Source organism: Bombus fervidus, chromosome 1, assembly GCF_041682495.2.
Source record: "Bombus fervidus isolate BK054 chromosome 1, iyBomFerv1, whole genome shotgun sequence".
Lineage (NCBI taxonomy): Eukaryota > Metazoa > Arthropoda > Insecta > Hymenoptera > Apidae > Bombus > Bombus fervidus.
Genome location: NC_091517.1, coordinates 12,244,047 through 12,263,218, shown reverse-complemented (window position 1 = coordinate 12,263,218; position 19,172 = coordinate 12,244,047).

Below are 19,172 nucleotides of genomic sequence, written 5' to 3'. Positions count from 1 at the left end.
AATATACTATTCGTTTTTCTCATCCGACACCATTAATTTCCTTAGAAAATTATTTCTAATGCCGAGTATACTTCTCCTTTCGAAAACATTATTTTAAAGCCACTAAGAATGATTTAGTACGAAGCCACCGAGTAACAGTAATTTAATGCGTTGTAAACTGTTGTAAACAACTGCAAGCCATTGTATTTTTTGACGAAACCACTTCTTAAGTCATCTGAGATCCTACTTAACGAACAGTTCTACGTATAACATGATACATAAATAGTTCACGTGATTCGCGTGTAAAGTGAATTATGTATTTTGATAAAGTACATTATGAAGGCGAATGGAAATGCACGGAGAGCATGCGATCTCTTAAGAAACTCTAAATAACCAGCAGGAAACTGCTTCCAATCGTGCGACAATGACTTTCATCAAATACGTGATACCGTGAAAGAACCACGTTGAAATTGAATTCGAAATATAAAATATCTCCTCAATGAAGAGCATTATTTTCAAGCCACTAACGATGTGTATTTAATTAACTAATTCAATAACTAAGCATTTTGTAAACACTAGCCTGGTATGAATTTAAAAAAAAGAAAAAAGATTAAAACTAAAACTACAGAATAGAAAATGTTAAAATAAAATTTCCCTTCTAAGTAGAACATAAAAATACCGGAATTTATCGAATAAGAACTACGTTAAACAGCACGTTACAAAAAGTAACGTGCCTGACTGCAGTTAGATTCGAATCAGCTATCACTCGAATAATTATGAAGGTTGCTGTATGTCATTAACTGTATCTAAAATAATGAGAATGGGAGGATAACGATCTACTTATGTCCCTCTTGTTACACTGACTCCGAGACAAGCATTCACTTGACTTGCGTACGGGATTCATACCTTCCGTTTTCATACAGTTCTTTGTCGAGAACTTCTCGCGCAGAATTCAACAATACAGCGTCAAAGTCACATTTTTTGCAATCAACGTTTGATGAATTTTTAGATTAAAATTACGTTGAACCGTGACGTATCTCGCGCTTCCGTCTTCCTATTACGCGCGTAACGAAATTATGTAATCATATTATCCTTAATTTCGGGAACCTCATAGGACCACGATATTAACGAGCTACGAAGTTTTTAATCTTGAAAGTAGACTGAATATATTCTCAGAAGTTCGTCTAATTTTTTACGGAATTTATTTAAATGTTAACTATGCTTGTTATTTGAAGAAAAAGGTAAGGGAAGAGATATTAATTGGAAAAATAGTAGTAGAGATATTCTGACCCATTAACTAACAAACAAAAATTATTATTTTAACTAACAGGTATAATTATACGGAAATTTGTTCCGTCCAACGAGAGGCCAATGTTTTTATGCATTTTATATTATACTTTATATTATATTATATTATATTATATTATATTATACTATATTATATTCTGTAATATTATTTAAGGATATTATATATCTACTTAAGTGGATCGGGAAATATTTGTTTTTTCGTACTGCCAGAATTAAATAGACAGGATATAAAATAAATAGCATGTTCATGATATTTATTAAAAACATATTACGCCTACACTTTGAATCGATACAATAGTCAATAATTAATAATCAAATCTGTTATGACTACATAGCATCGATCAATACATCGTCAGAAAAATAATAGAGACCTCAAATAACAAGCGACTTGACATTTAACGAACTCGTGAACTTCGAAATTCTAGGACAATTCACTGACCAACCCATTCTTCCATATAGACTAAAACTACTCGATTAAAATTCGCTTTTGAAAGAGGAAAAGGTCAATAAATCTTTCCAATCTGATGAATTATTTTATTGGGTGCAACAATCTCATTATGTGACCAGCGATAATGTAAAGGATATAATTAATTTTAAAAGCTATTTTTATTCAGAAAATATGCGCTTTTAAGCGAAAAAAGGGATATAAAGCTTCTTTCCAACAATCTGTACGCCATAAAAGAATATTGCACCGAAGATACAGGTGACGCATAAAACTGCTATGTCTAATGAAATTTTGTCCTATCTTTCACTGTTTCAGCGCTATAGTTTGCCCTGGTTACGTGGAACACCTTGTAGATCATTTAATGGTTCTATTTTTATTCCAGTTTAATGGTTTAAAATTCTAAAATAAATAACCTACATGGCTAAAACATATCTAAACAATACACAATATAAAATGCAGAAATAACGTGTAACCAATGATGAAGATAGCCATTTCGTGTCAGTTATTTAATCGCCCACTGACAACAAGTGATATAAAAGAATATCTGACTCTGCGATACATCAAGAGAATAGTTTTTCTTATCGGGGACTTATCTATTATAGGGACAAAGGCAATAAAAATTGTGTTGCAAATTATTAAACGAACATACCACGAGATTCCTGCAAGAATATATACACGATACTAAATATTTATGTGCATGATAATTTTACTACTTTATGAATTGTCGCAAATGTCTTATATTCCATTATATGTTTATTTTATTACATAATATCACCTATTATAGCTATTAATCTTTTATGAAATTATATTTACTGCCCTATTTCGTCATATATGATTCAACATCGCACGAAAATATTTTATTCCACGTTTCCGACTTATTTCTTCATACAGAACCGCCGTCTTTAGGTTCGTCAATAGATTGGTACAATTTTTAAATGAACGAAACTGAGATGAAAGATATTTTTTACTTTAGCAATCCAATATGTTTCTTGTATTTGTCTTTTACGAAGGATCATAAACTTTTTAAGCGCACGTTATGTCTAAAGATTAACAGATATATTTTAACTACTACAACTTCTACAGTTTCACCTCTTCAGGTGATAACGAATTCTGTACATTTGCATATAACGATACGATAGTTTCTTCAATTTTATCTGCTCGAACGTCAATGAACAGCTTAACTATACGACACAGTAAATTAATTGCTTTTAGATTTCTACCTTTTACTTTAAGTTACTTACTACTTCGAATTATCAAATCCCAAGGATTGTCCACAAATTCTTTAATCGATACGATAGAAAATGAAAATTATATAATCTTTGGATAATTACATAATATTATAACGAGAAAGCGTGCAATGCGGTGATTAACAGAGTGCAAAACGTTCACAATAACGAACGCGCGAAAGGTATTTCATAATCGATGGCATATTAACAAACTAGATATTGTGACATTTCATGGAAATGATCAATACCATGTAGAGTTGACAAAAATAGAGTCGTTATAGCGTAAATTTAGCAGGTATCATCATCTCGATTTACGTAATCGATTTCCATCCTATAACACGTTTAACAACAGAAAATTATAACAGCTATAATAAATTCGACATTCTACAAATTTTCTAACCTGATATACAGATTCTGTAACCTATAAATCCTACGGCCTATGAAATCTGTAGCCCATAAAATCCTGATTCTGTTTTAGCATCGGATTTAATAAATCCTATTTTCCGCAGCTTTTACATTCTACAGATTCTGATGACCTACAAATTTGATAATGTACAGTTTACGCAAATCTTATACCTTGTACAAGTATTTCGCTCTAGCGTCAAATATTTCACATGTAGCATAATCTATTTGACATAAGCATAGTTTAGGAAATTAACGATTTTACCATAAACTCGGAATGCAAAATTACTTATCAAAAAACAAGAAGACACCACCAACACGATCATAACTGTGTAAATACCTTTCGACCTACATTGCCACCCATTGTTCATTAATACCGTAACGCAATAATCAGATAATTTATATCAGTACGTATCATCGATACGAAACGTTATTACCATGTGTCTAGCGTCCATGACAGAACAATTTCGAACGCCACTCAATCAGACCATAATCCCCATAATCTTAACCCTTCGACCGTGATGTGTCCGAAGAGGAAACCATTTGCTACGCGCAGCACGGGATCGTTAGCGAAGTACATTAGGAACATTAAACATCTAGTCATCGCTTCTCCTTTCATCTACAAATCGATTTACCATGCTACATATAACGCGACTATCTCTTAGCAGCGACTAAAGTAAGAAGAAAATATAGAATAACATTTTTTACATAGAATTAAATCTCCGGATGATAAAGCTTTATCATAGATTTTCTTTTGAATTTTGAATTAAAAATCTAAATAACTTAGCTAACTTACACGAATTATACATTTGCGAAAATTACATATTCCGTTTACTGTGTGTGTATTCAGTTCGCGAAGGAAAAGGCTCGACCAATATATCTTGAAATCGCTCATTGAAAATTGATGCTTAGGAAACAGAATACGAAACATCGTCGACTGAAAACGTTTCGTGACAAGCTGCCCTTCCCTGGCTTTCCAGTAAATAACTATAGTACCCAAGATTTATATCGACGTCTATCAATGATCGATGTGGAATCGTCATGCTAAATGATCCTCTTCCTTCTCTAATCGTATTTTCTATTTAGGTCGCTTCAGATTTGCTTACGGATTGAACTTCTTTTATCTCCGACAAGGAATAGAAAGAGATATATTAGCCAGATGTACTTTTTATCGGGTGCATGTGGAGAAAGGGGCAAACGAGAGAGAATGCATTGTCGCGGTTTTAAAAGTATCGATTATTAGCTGGTGTTTATTCCGACATGGATGCAGCTTTACAAAACATACCCGATTTCCGTTAATTAAATGGCCAACTATCCGGCAATTATCGAGTGACAAATTAATGATGGCACGTGAAATCTAGCTGTTTGCGGAAAAGAAGATAGTCTTCTATTAATAAATTTTCTAATAAAATGGAGTAATATTAATTAATTTTTGTATTAAATGAATTTATCTCGAAAAATTTAATTTTATAGACTCAAACCGATGGATGCTGTTTATGGTTGAAATACAAATTTTGTTTATCATTATCGTAACTAAATTGCTACTTCTTGGCCGAAGTATGATATGAAATACTATGTATCATTATTACTACCTGTATTGGTCATTATCCTTAACCCATCGGTAATAATAACCCAACGTTGTGTTCACACGATATTTTATTAACGATTTATTTGCCCATCAATCTACTTTATTGAATTTTGCTTCATAATATTTCGGCACTAAAAGGAAATTCCAAGGATTCGATTAATATTTTTTACGTCGCTGTGTCTTCCAATTGGACTATACAATCTGATAAAATCGAGAGAAACTGAAGTATTTATAAATTATAATTAATGCTTGGTCTTTCATGGGTTAAAGGAACGAAACAATTTTTCAAACTTTAATATATATATGTGTATAAGTGAATCATTGTTATGTCAGATTAAATATTTTATATCAAAAGTAGAAAGTACTTAGCGCTTCATGTGTTATGTATGACAATTTATATATTAATTATTAATTATATCGATTAATATATATTAATTGGTATATATATATAACACACGAAACGCTAAATAATTTCTATTTTTAATAGAAAAATATTTAATCTGACATAACAAGGATTTTCTTCCACCACTAATTGTAAAGAAATATTTTTCAATTTGAATGGAACTAAAATATAGATCCTAATCACTAAATATAAACCCCAATTTTGTATTCGTTCTGGAATTTATATTATGGACAATTGTAAATCAAATTTCGTGTATACTAGAAAAGTACAATGTAAAAGTATGAATGAAACCAAGCACGCGTTCATGTAGGAATAAATATATTCAAACTGCGAATGAATGAAAACATGCAATTATGTAAAACACCTCTAACTCACTATGTAAGATAGTGTTATAAGTCAGTCAGTGAACACTTGCTTTATCTCGAGTAACCATCGCTCCAACTATATCTCTTAATTCAGAAGCTTGGCAAAGGAAATCCTTGAATTTTGTATGGACACAATTGCTATCGAAGTGTTCTGAACATGTTTGAATTATTCATGGTTCTTATTCATTGTCCTTGTAAATGCTAAGACGGCGTTAAACACGAAGCAAGAAACACGAAGTTTAAAAAACACGACGACAAAACATTTCTAAAGACAACAGCAACGAAATTAAAATTAACGAATCAACTTGCTTCAAAATTATTCTCGTTAATGTCATTATTCGTTACATTACATAATTTCAATTACAGCAGGAAGATTGTACGTTATTTCTGAACTGGTATCAAAGAGCAAATACTATGCATCTTAGAAATCAACGACAAAGCAATTTCATGTAATTTTCCTAATAAAAACGATACCTACGTAAGATAAGCGTCGTTAATGATAACGAATGATATACATATATATGAATGTATTATGTGTGGCCATTATATTGTGGTTCCCAGTTAAGTCTAATCTCATTGTTCAGCAGACACGATGTATAATAACTGGCATGTATAAATCGAGTTAAATAGATGAAAGATGACTATAACCTTGATGACCAACCGACTTTTCGATCGGGTATGTTTATCTGTTCGACGTATCAGAATGTTAACATTAGCCAGTTCTTGAAACGATTTATACTCACCCTGATTCTATGACGGAACTTTTATATTTCAGAAAAATAATTAACAATATTTCGTATAGAATGTCTGATATTCGTTCACGGTATTTTCATAACCTTTCTCGTGAAATGGAAAGTAATCAAGATCTCGAGGAAATTGACCTTCTATAATTATTTGTAATTTAACGTTACAGTGGAAAGATTGAAAGTATAGGATATTGGGTAAAAGTGTAATATAAAATAAATTAAAGAAAAATTAAATATGTATCTCTTCGAATATTATTAAGAAAATGATACAGATATTATTTAAAGAAAATATTATTTTTCCAATATCGAATATTATAAACCGCGTTCCTTTCGTAGAAATAACGTTAATTCATATTTCTTACAGGGAAAATTCCTGCACATCGTACGAGATAGACCAACAGTCTGTTTTGATAAATTCCTTTATGTAATTCTCTGAGAAATCTATTGACAATATAATTTAGCGTACCGTGCCCCGGAAAGATCTATAAAAGTATATTTTTACATAAACCTACTACCGCGGCACTTTTAATGAAATTACTTATCTCACGTCATCGTGGTTTCGCGAACGAAAGGATATTAGAATCGATTCAGCATCTTGAATTTTTAATACGAAAGACGAGAATTGAGAAGACGATCCACAATGGAAGAGGAGGTATAATGGGAACTTTGGTAGGCAAAGCGGTACAAAAGTTACTGACTGCCGGCTAGTGAATTTATAAAAGCTTCTACAACTTCGACTGACGTTTCACTGAATCCTGTAGATTATATTTTCAGGAACTGGAGAAACTCCCATCCAAGAAGACGACACCGGTAAAGTCGTCCCATCCTGAATTTCATACTTGCACGCTCTTTCACTCGCTACTCGTTCCGCGAAATAATCTAACATGTAAAATAGAATTTAAATTTGCCACTTTATGGATGTCATTAAATATTGTTTGGTCAAAATCATGCTTTCTTTTTCTCAGCCTTTGAACACGTTTGATCGAATTAATGGATAATTTTACAATTGATTAATTAATTAAATAATAACGTATATTAACATTAAATAATTTCCACTTTCTTCTCAAATCTTCCCCGATCTTTTAGCAATTTTACCTGCAGAAAACAAATCTAACTGCAATTTTCTATTTATCAAAGTTTTGATAAGATCTTGAAACAAAAGATCAAGTTTAAATGTCTACTTTTACTGTAACAAACTACTTTCTATGATGTTGCTCCGTTTACCACAATAAACTGATATAATAAAAATTCATTATTTCGGATGACAGCTGGAAAATAAATTTGAAATTGCTAGCTAATCTCGCATATATTTACATATTTTAAAGGAAACAATGAAAAACAAGTTGAGCGTTAAATATCTGCTAACAAAGTTACTGAACAAAATTTATATATTTTATATAGTGTCCGAAATTTTCTCCTGAAATTTATCGACAGAACCACACAATCAGCGACCAAATTGTTGTTAGACACGTGTCAAGTTCAGTTTAAGGCTTGATACAACGAAATACGTGACTTTCCATTTAACGCGTGATTCGAAAATTCAAACCGCACAGTTCCTAAACGATCTAAAACTGCTTAAACAGTTATCGTTGATAACCAGAAGCAAAACATTTGCATTGAAAACAGTTTGATAGTTTACTCTCGAAATTCATATACATATACGTTATTTGTATTTGCTTCGGCGATCAAACGTGATCACGAAATATTTACACTAGGTATTATAAGACACTGTGTATATAATAACTCCACATAACAAGATACACTACATAATACCATTTCTTATATCTTTTTGTTTATTAATTAAAGCGCTCGTAGTTCGAGTACCAACTGTACAATTTAAATTGTATAATTTCGTGCAATAGAAAAAGATTATTATTGCTATTGATAAAAACACTCGTTAATTGGAATTATCAAGAAACAGTTTGAAAATATCTGGAAAATTTTCACCAATGATTTTCAAAAGCGAATAGAAGCAGACACGATTTAACGTCGGACACAAAATAGGATATTTGACCTTGTCAAAAAGCAGACATTTCTCAGGCAGCATCGCTCTTCTGGGAGCAATATGCTATGTAACTGTGCTAAACGATTCGTTTTTCAAACGAAGACAGACGTCAGGGCTTTTATCATAGCCCAGTGGGGCTTTCAAGGAAGAGGTATAGATCGAAGAATACCAGCAAACGCGAGTGAAAAGAAGAAAAATTACGTTGCCCTCTGTTCACCTGATTTTCGCCGCGAACGAAAGAATAAAGCCTGATTCATATTAGCGGTCAAACGTACGGTTAGATCACGATCAATCAAAAATCTAAGATTTTTCCCAAGCATTCGCACTAAAAGATTAGACACAATCACATCCAGTCCGTCTCTTTTTTTTTTTTTTTTTTTTTTGAAATTTTTGATTCTTGAGATTTTGATTCTTTTTGAAATTTCTTCCCTATTTCGATCCAAAGTTTCATTTTGTCGAGTGTGTCACGATATCTTTCGCGACTGAAATCATGGACTGAGATCACGTTGCAATTCCGTACAAATTCAATCACGTTCTTCGTGTTCGTTTTCGACTGTCGGCCGTGGTCTTGATCGTCAACAAATCGACAAGCCACCGTCAACAAATTTTCATTTGACTTGACCGAATCATCCATCGTGAATGCTCTCATCGGATCAGGTGTGAACGATTTTGACCGGCACTTGACTTGATGCGATCTGACCGTACCGTGATCGCTAGTGTGAATCAAGCTTTACTCGACTATTTAAGTTCGAAAAATCAGCGAAGCTCGGAATCATTGCTCTCCGTTAAACGGACGACAAAGCGAAATCATACACTGCCCGATCAAAAGTTAAAAATCTTTATTCATAGGTAAAAATGGGATCAAACGATTTTGTGATACTGAAATAGAAAATTTAAGGTCAGTACGCCGTTCGAAGGACTCAGAGGAACGCGAAAATGAAATTGAAATTTTGAAAGTTTCTAGTTCAGCACTGGGATAACTGAATGGGCGAAGCACGAAATTGTTAAGGAAAGAAAAATAAGAATTTTACAAGTTAACTGAAAAACATTGTCACCTAAAAGTCAGTCAGAATAATTTCTTAAAGGACATAAGATCACTATGCAATTCATGGAACATAGATGTTCGAAGAATGAAGAATTTTTTAATTAATTGAAAAAGTTGCTTGCTATTTATTATCTAGGAAGAAAGCAAGCAGAAACAATTCGTAATTGCCCTTAAGATCCGTACAGTAGACAAGTTTCAGTCAAGTGAACAGGAAACGTAACGGAAGATTAAATATTGGCGCAATTATGCAAATGACATGAATCTTTTGGCCGACGGTGTAGTTATAACAGTTCTTGGCCGATTTCGTCGTTTACTCTGCACGTGCTCTTTTCACGTCGTAATTTTAATTCATCACGAGTCTCTCTCCTTTAAAAAGCAGCTTTTATAAGTCACGGTTAATTGCAAGTGCGGGTCTTCTCCTGCATCAAGGAGAATGAACTTCAATATTGACGTTGAAGTGGAAAATTCTGCAGGAGAAATACGAATAACGGGACAAATATTTTAGACAGAAAAAAAAATATAAATAGTTACGTAAAAATCCGTTGTGACATTTACATTTAGTATAGCGTCCTGATCCTAATTCGTCGTCTCCATAAAATAAGATAAAATCATCATGAAGATTAACAGTTTCGTTATAAATGTTTCCACATCGAACTTCTATTTCTTTTTTGATTTATTCCCATCCGATATTGATAAAGTACAGCTGTCCACAAGTGCAAAATATTTGGGATAAATAAATTAACAAATAGACAGTATTAAGTCACGTGGTCAAAAAGCTTTAATTATTATTCTAATTGAAGAAACAACGAATCTAAACCCATAAAGTTAATGATACGATTTAAAGGTTAAAATATCATCGGAATGATTAAAAACCGTAATCTTGCAAGAAATATGAGCTACCCAGAGTCAAAGGGATGCAAATGACATTTTTTTGATATCGAGGAAATCGAGTTTGAAATTCAAATGTGTTACGAATTATCGAATATATGAAAATAACGTTATTGCACTTGCATCTCTTTGGCCCTAAATGCCACGTATATAAAGTAGAATTATAATACTCCGTGCTGCTAAAAAGTGTACACTATAGATAGGGTACTTCACGCTGTTACCAAAGCAATAGTAAAGAGCGTATTTTCTATTCGATACAATAAAATTGAATGTATAAACAATTATAATCACTGTACGCTTAAATCGACAGCGCAAATAGCGTTCGAACAACTTGCTGATATTCTATTTGACCTAATTTTCGATTCTAAGCGCTGTGTTGATGACTTTAACGTGTACAGATTGTATCTACTATTCTAGACACCTACTTCGTGTTCCTTATCCGTCAGAGACGTCCATCTATAGATAAAAGAAATACGAAGACAGAAGGATAACTGGAAAGCCGTAAGAGAGAAAATACATTTGGTCTTCGATTACAACTATATCGTTACAAAATAAGTGTCAATTTCGAAACAATGAAATTTTTGGTGAAACTTAAAATCATCTGAATTAATATATCTTCGTCGCAGCGCATAAGCTCGTTTTCGTGAAAACAAAAATAGTATAAACAATATATGACATCATATATATTCCTAAAGAAGAATGGCCTGAATATCACATTTCCGTGTGTTATACCTCGAAGGCACCAGAACCTCGTTGCTTTCAATAGAACCTTGACGGTAAAATCTTAATCAGAGAATCAAATAAATATCCAAACTCGTAAACCTAGAAATTGATCCTAAGAATCTTCGAATAATTCTATGTTATTATACAATATTAATAAATGTTATTATATAATATTATATAATAAAAGAAACTCTTGTGAACGTCGATTCAGATACTGTCAGGATAATAATCAGAATATATGTATATAGGTCAGAATAGTAGTAACAGTTGCATACTACACAGATGTAGAATAGCAAGCATAAATCGATACATAATTAAGCAAATTACCCAGAGGCAATCACTGTGAGTCACATAGGGTGTCATTAAATAATTTAAGGAGGATCGATATTTTTCCAGCGTAGAAGAAAATAGCATAAATGTCGGTACTAAATCGTGCTAAAGTCATTCGACGATAACAGGTAGTTGTACTCAGTCAGGTATGCTTTTCTTTGCGTTTCATTGTCGCACCACCTTGGAAACTTTATAAAATCGGCAACATTGGCTAACAAGTCAATCGGATGAAAGCTTTACGCCGTATTAGAATCGAGTGTAGTGCGTATTATGTCAGGGCAAAATTAATCCTACGATTCTATGAAAAACCACTCACATAACGTATATATACGAGTGTGCACATATTGTGCAAAATTGTTTTATGCGAATAATGATGAGAAGTATAGAAACAGATATATGACAATTTAATACCGTTTCTACAGTATTACAATACATCTACAGCATTATTAGTGTTCATCAAAATGTAAAAACATATTACAATATTGTTTGTGAGTACGAGATGAAGCATATAAATATTAAATGAATTTTGATGGCTGAAATTTACATGAAAATTAAATCATTCAACGGCTACCGAATAATGTCTTAGGGGTGTAGACCCATTTCTGTTTTAAGGTCTCATACCATAAGAGAAAATGACAACGCATAATTAACGGCATTTGATTTGCAAATAAGAAAAATGCAAATATTTATTAGTATACATATATAAGATACAAACATAGTAGACTATTTATTAACAATTTCATCCCAGGATTGTCCCATACGTCTGTCAATTCCTTCATCCTGACAACCACAACACGATTACTTGGTTTACTGATGGATTTTAAAATCTCGCTGTAAAGTGGCAAATCGTCTGATATTGAAAATAAACAAAAGCGTTTGTTCGAAAATATTCTGAAAAAATAAAAATTGTATCCTCAGGAAAGATCTCGCTTTCCCACTAGATTTTCCGCAATCAGCAAAATTCGACCAACTGCAAATAGATCGTTGCAACACACGGTAATCAACTACTTCCGTGTCGCTTCACACAAACAAAAATATGTACTCGTTTCACTGTTAACCCACTCTCCGAAAAATAGGCTCAATTCGCGATGGCGTATTTCGCGGAACAATGAGAACGTGACACGAAAAACAAGCTACGTATGTACATGCGCGAAATATTCGGTCTATCAATGATGTAAATGTGGTGTCGTTGTGCTTTAACTGGATGAAAGTGAATAGCGAGCAACAAAATTTAAATTTCAATTATGTACATGTAATTCTCGGTAGAAATAACATTGGATCTTTTTCCATAGAATCAGAAATGATTTGAATGAATGGCTCATTAAATATCGCTAATATATTCATATAATAAGATATTAAGAGAATTAACGTACAGGTAAGCAATCAATCAACAAAACGCTATAATTTACATGTAATATAACTTTCGTAATAATTTCAAATTTTTTAATTCTTATTAATTATAATATTCTTATTCTATCTTCGAAAAAATTGCTGCCATACATATAATTATTCGTTGTTTCTATAATGTTACGTCATATATAGAAATCAATGAAAATAATTTTCAACGAAATAGAAGACCTTCTGCCGCTTATGGCAACATAGTTACATGTTTATTTTCCACAAAACATTCATGTTCTTTGTTAATCTAGGAAACGGTTGTTTAAATAGAACACTGCGTGCAGAAGATGCCACTGATCTTATCACTTCAGGCGTATATTAATTCGTTAATTACATTGCCTGTTTCCGTATGCTATAATTAGCATAATGAAATTTCATAAATATATCGAGCTCACATAACCCTAGCATGTGCTCTGAACTTCGACCCCGATTACTCGCGAAACGCAAACCTTTGGGTTACTCACCCGCGTCAATTATCGACTACGCAGATAAATCACCGAAAACACGCTAGAAAATGTATTTCTTACCTTGACACTCGATCTAATGAGAAACTAAACTAACTAAAGGTAATTCACCGGATGCTTAATATTACAGATAATACGCGAAATAAAAGAAATTGTATTAAACAAAATGGGTAATTAAGTAAGTACAAGTGATCAGGATTAAACGCAAGACAGACATGGATTTCACTCGAGGGTGAAATTAAGAATTCGTGACATACTTTTTTAAAAACGTTAGAGCATTAATAAATTGTTGCGATAAAGAGATAAATATTATAGAGCATATATAGTTTTGTCAATAACTTTTATATTCTAGCAACTTAATGATGTGAATTAATCTCTGTTCTATGATCAACATAATAATTTATATTTTTCAATTAGTTGTCATAGATGATTGGGCAGAGAATTTAAATCATGCACTTCAATATTTTTAGCATGCTATTTTACCTATATGTAGTAAGCTTTGTAACGAACATGATTTCATCGTTTTATAATAAACATACGATATTTTCAGCGAAGATGAAAAAAATAATTAAAAGATCACGTACTCGAGTAATTTTATCGGTCGCTCAAGTATCCAATATCGTAAAAATGTTCAAGGTATTCGATAAAAGTGTCATCGTAAAAAAACATGAGCTACACTTCTTTTTCTTCCTTAATATTTGATTAATAAGCTGACATAGTTCAGTGAAATTGTTCTTAACGTCGTATCGTTTCCAATATTGTTTCTCAATTGCATCGCCAAAATGCAAGAATCTATGAATTTCAAATTATTCGAATTTATTCACTTTACCATGTAGCAATCAATACAAAAGAATCTCTTTAACATCATTATCATGTATAAACATTACTCGTTTTTAGGTTGTGTTGCTTCTCAACTAGTGAGGCCATTAAAATTTCCTAACAAGAAAATATAACATAACTTTACATCGTAAGTCGAATTTACTATCAAAGAGGAACCCAAAACAAAACCAAATCAACGATCATACGCCTAATAATACAAAAATAAATGCTTACCTGTTATGATAATAGCCCAGAACGAGATGTGTACCAAGAGAGAGATAATACGGAGAAACAAACTGTTATCCAGATCACATATTACCAATCACCAGATCACCAATGCATTCGAAGGTATGTGGACGAGGATTCCTCGAGACGTCCTGGTCGCATCGATTCCTGCGCTTGCTGACCAAGAATTGTTCATTGTTCACTTGCTTGCACAAAATTATAACAGCAAAACGAGAATGGAGAGGAAACCACCGTGGATCTGCACCTGTCTACGATGATAGGCACGTGTACCAGCGATCCATTCGCGTGCACGTGTATACGCCGTGGCGCGTGAGACACACACGCTTTGACTATCGATTGTGCGCGAAAAGCTGTAGGGCAATGTAGAAAAAAAATGGTCCCTCGAGAGACTCGCGAGCTACCACTACCACCATAGGCGGCTTTTCTACGGAGACAACTCGTCCTGCGGCGTTACGGACGGACAGCTCTGACAGGAGGCGTACACGCGCGCCTCCATCCATCGCGCATACGTTCACGCGCAGCGTACCCCTCGGCTCATTAAGCAGGCGCGCCAACTGTAACGCTTGGAATCTTACCAGGCTATTCGTAAACAAAAGCTGGCTTATTCTGTGACTTTGAACTTCAAAATTAATCTATACAATCTACACAGGTAATAAAACAGTAGAAGGGTTGTGTTTATACATTGAATAAACAACATAAAACATTAGTCATTCAGGAACAGCCATAAGTTATGGAGTCCAAAAAGCTAATCTTCGCAATTTTTGTCTGTTCGTTTGTACTCATATCACTGCTTATTAAAACTACTAAAGGTAAGAACTACTTTGAACGGATTTTGATGGAGTTTCCTCTGGTGTAGAGCTTAATTTTTAGGAAAGAAAATAAGGTATATTTCATTTCTATCCGTTTTATAGAAGCTAAAAAATAGCATGGCATCTGACTTGTATGCGCTCCCATATTTTGTAAAGGTCAAACAATATGTCTAAAATCGAAACTTTTTATAATTTAATACTTTTTTCACAAAGAGGTGTAACGTAACTGTTAGTATAAAAAATATATATATACATAATGTGATAGTCGTGTATTTTCTAATAATTTTTATTAGAGTAGCTGAAGTTATCAATTATTCGGTCAACATATAATTGGATGTAATAGATAAAATATTCTATATCTATTTACGTTATTGTAGACAAACTCTAGATCGATCATTTTTAAAATCTTTCGTTATCTAAAAAAGCCAAATAATAACAATATGTACTAGTTTACTATTTACTATCTTGTTTATAAAATTCATTAGATTCAATAGAGAGTTAATTTAATTCAATAGATTAAAATATATTATAGCTAAATATAAAACATAACAAGACAAAGAAAATATATAATTAACTTAGAAGAATTTAGAAAGGGAACTGTATTTTATACAAACATGTATGGCTGGTCAGATGGCTAATTACGAATAAGCTAGACTATCGGTTCATTTTATGTTAAATAACACGGTAGAGAAAGAAAAATACACTATTCAAAATAAATTAGAGGATCAAGTTCCTGAACAATTTAGAAAAGTGAAACGATGAAGGGATGAAAGAAACATGGCATACTCTAGGTGATAATGACATTTTAATGGACTAATTTTGTATGCTAAAGCTTTCAAGCTACTAAATATAATATCAGTGAGGATAATTTGTTGTGTTAAAATCTTTAAAATATTAAACACCTCGTTAAGAAGTTGTAGTTTTTCTTATATAAGCATAGTAGCATTTTTTAACATACAGTGACAAAATTTTATTATTTGCAATTAATTACATTAATAATTTTTTACATCTTCCTTTTTACAATTTTTTTAGTTTCGAATATCATAATTGGTAGAAACAGATAAAAGTTTCTCTCTGAATTTATAAAAATGATTAAATCTGTACTATACGATAATTATAACCGCAAAAAACTTTAAATTTTGATTGCTGTATATTACGTACACATTACGTACCTACCACTTTATAGTTTCCAGTTCAAATTGCTTATCTACTCATCTACTGCACTTGTTTCATTCCATACAAATTACAAATAACTGTAAAATGACACGATAGTGAGTACATACATATTTAGATATATGTTCAAATAAGATGCATTTTATAATCTATTCATTACTTCGAGTAAAAAAATTAATATGAAACCATCAGAATGATTAATTGGTGAAGAATTTCAACACGATTGATATATTATTATATACGCATTACATTATATAATTAATCTTTATATTATCAATATAATTAGAATAAAATATATAATAATATTATATTTAATATTATATTATATATTCATATTGTAAACATATAATATTTAATACATAATAAATATATATATATATTAAAAAGGAGAGAAATACATATACATATATTAATATGTTAATTCTAAACTTCAATCTTGCAATATTCGATCGCACGATCGTAAAAAGAATTATCACGCAAATTGAAATATTATTTTCAAACATAAAAGAATTACTATTGCAATTAAATTATCATCTGAATGGTCGTATTTTTACGGCTGTTGGTTAAAGACACGTGTGCCCCACGCAATGGTTCTTCATAATGAAAATTTTCAAACAATTGGACAAAAATCAGCCTACCTCTATCGTAATCCATACTATCCTTGCTAGTTGAACATCCGCACAAAAGTTAGACCCTAGCCTACGAATATTTCATTTGCTACTCTCAAGGACGCAAAACCGTCCCAGTGATACTTCCACGTAATCGATCAGCCTTAGACGGCCACTTAATTTTCCGGTGTTTCAGGGCTTACATTTTTCCATACCTGTTTTAAAATCGAACTTCGCCCACAATCACAAATGTGTTCTCAATTAGTAAAAGAACCGCAGATATGTCATCTTAATAATGATCGTGATAGTTTATAATCTAAAATTTTCATATTATCAGTGTCGTTGCCAGAAAGGAGTTAAAATACTGTACTTCATTCGCGTTTAAATCAATTTGAAACATGTAAATTACAACACAGCGGGTCTTTTACTTAGCAATCTCCGGTATCATAATCGTGTAAACACGACGAAGTATCAAAACATCTAGTCATATTTGTGTAGCAATATGTAATTACCTCGATCGAGAGTAATCGTTGCCACGCCTTAGAAATTTGCTATTGCATGTCCAACGATATCGAACGTGGAATAGCGATAATACGTCACTCCACTGAGCCTCTATAAATTCCAAATATGGAAATTTAACGGGCTAAATTAGAGCATCGACGAGTCGAGCTGGACAACCCGACACGTTCAATTATAAACCACGATGCTTTAATTAGCGACAACGTTTCGAATGTAACTTACGTAACAATAGATTATGGTTCAGCGGTACGCTAAAATTGGTTAAAATTTAACGCCTCATTTGTCCAACTAACAGCTAACACTTATGCGGTGTATTGAACATCGCAATACGTAGTAATGTATTATACACGAGTAGAATTGAAACGTGATACCTCTGTGACCGCGATACGTCGATGTTCGACTCTTGCACGATATCACAAGAGACCTCGTTAACACTCGAATCAACGGAGCTTCTGTTCGATCCATATACAATAGGAATATAGTTCCATTAACTTAACCCTTTATGTTCCTACAGTGGCTACGAAAAGTATTTCTACATCATTGTATTTAGTATAACATTTATATAGCAACTAGTTAAGTTCGAGCATATCAAATTTCGTGTCATTTCGTACAATAGTATTTTCATGTGACTGCAAAAAAAATGTGTCATTAGGAAATAAGAGTATACACAAATACTTTTTGTCACCACTGTGCATTGAATTAGATGTGCAATTCTGATTCTGTCTGATTTTTCCTAGCTTTTGTATGTAAGATATAATTTTCGCTCTAATTTAGAAGGAACAAAAGTAGAAAAGATCAAGGGATATGCTAGCTATATTAGCATATAATAGTTAATAAAGAATTTAAGTTACGTGTAACCGTACTCGATATCATTTCTATTCAAATTTCTCTGGTCCAATCGAAGGTCCGTCCATTCATGAACAGCACTATACGAATTTCTACAAAAATATTTGTATATACCTAATTTGTATATACCTAAACTTATACAGTTTGTATATACCTAAACTTATACAGTTTGTATATACCTAATATATACACGGGTAATAAAGTGATTAAAGTTGTTTCTAAAAATAATAAACGAAAATTTAGTAGAGAATTAAAATAATTGATACGCGTAGAAAAAACGAAAATGAAATTGTGTTATTTTATTAGTAGTTTAAAATAAGGAAATATTTATATTTCCTTATTTTTATATATTATTAGTTGAAAGCTACACATCATACTTCTGAGAGTTCGCGGCCAGTTAGCAAATCAAGGCTTAGTGAGCCGAGAGGAGTGGAAGGGATAGTAGTGGTCAGTTGACGAAACAACTCGAAAATATTTATACAGATTCATTAAGAACAAGTATTAAAGGCCAATCTCATTACTGTGAACACAAGAAAATCTTTTCGAGTTCATTTCAAATGAAAAATTCCAAATAATAATTGTGTTGTTAGCGACAAAAATTATTTTCTATAAACTCTCCGGTGTTTCATTTCGATTTAAATAATACGCAATTCCGCTATAAAATCAAAGGGAAAACACAACGGTTCTATCGTTTTAAAGTTGAAACTTGAAAAATAAGGTGACCCCGTGAATCGAATTTAACGTTGTACCACTGATAGGATCCGTTCCGCAATAAAAATGTAGCAGCACGATATCGAATCATGTATTGTCTAGATGCAGCAAATAGATAAGAAATAC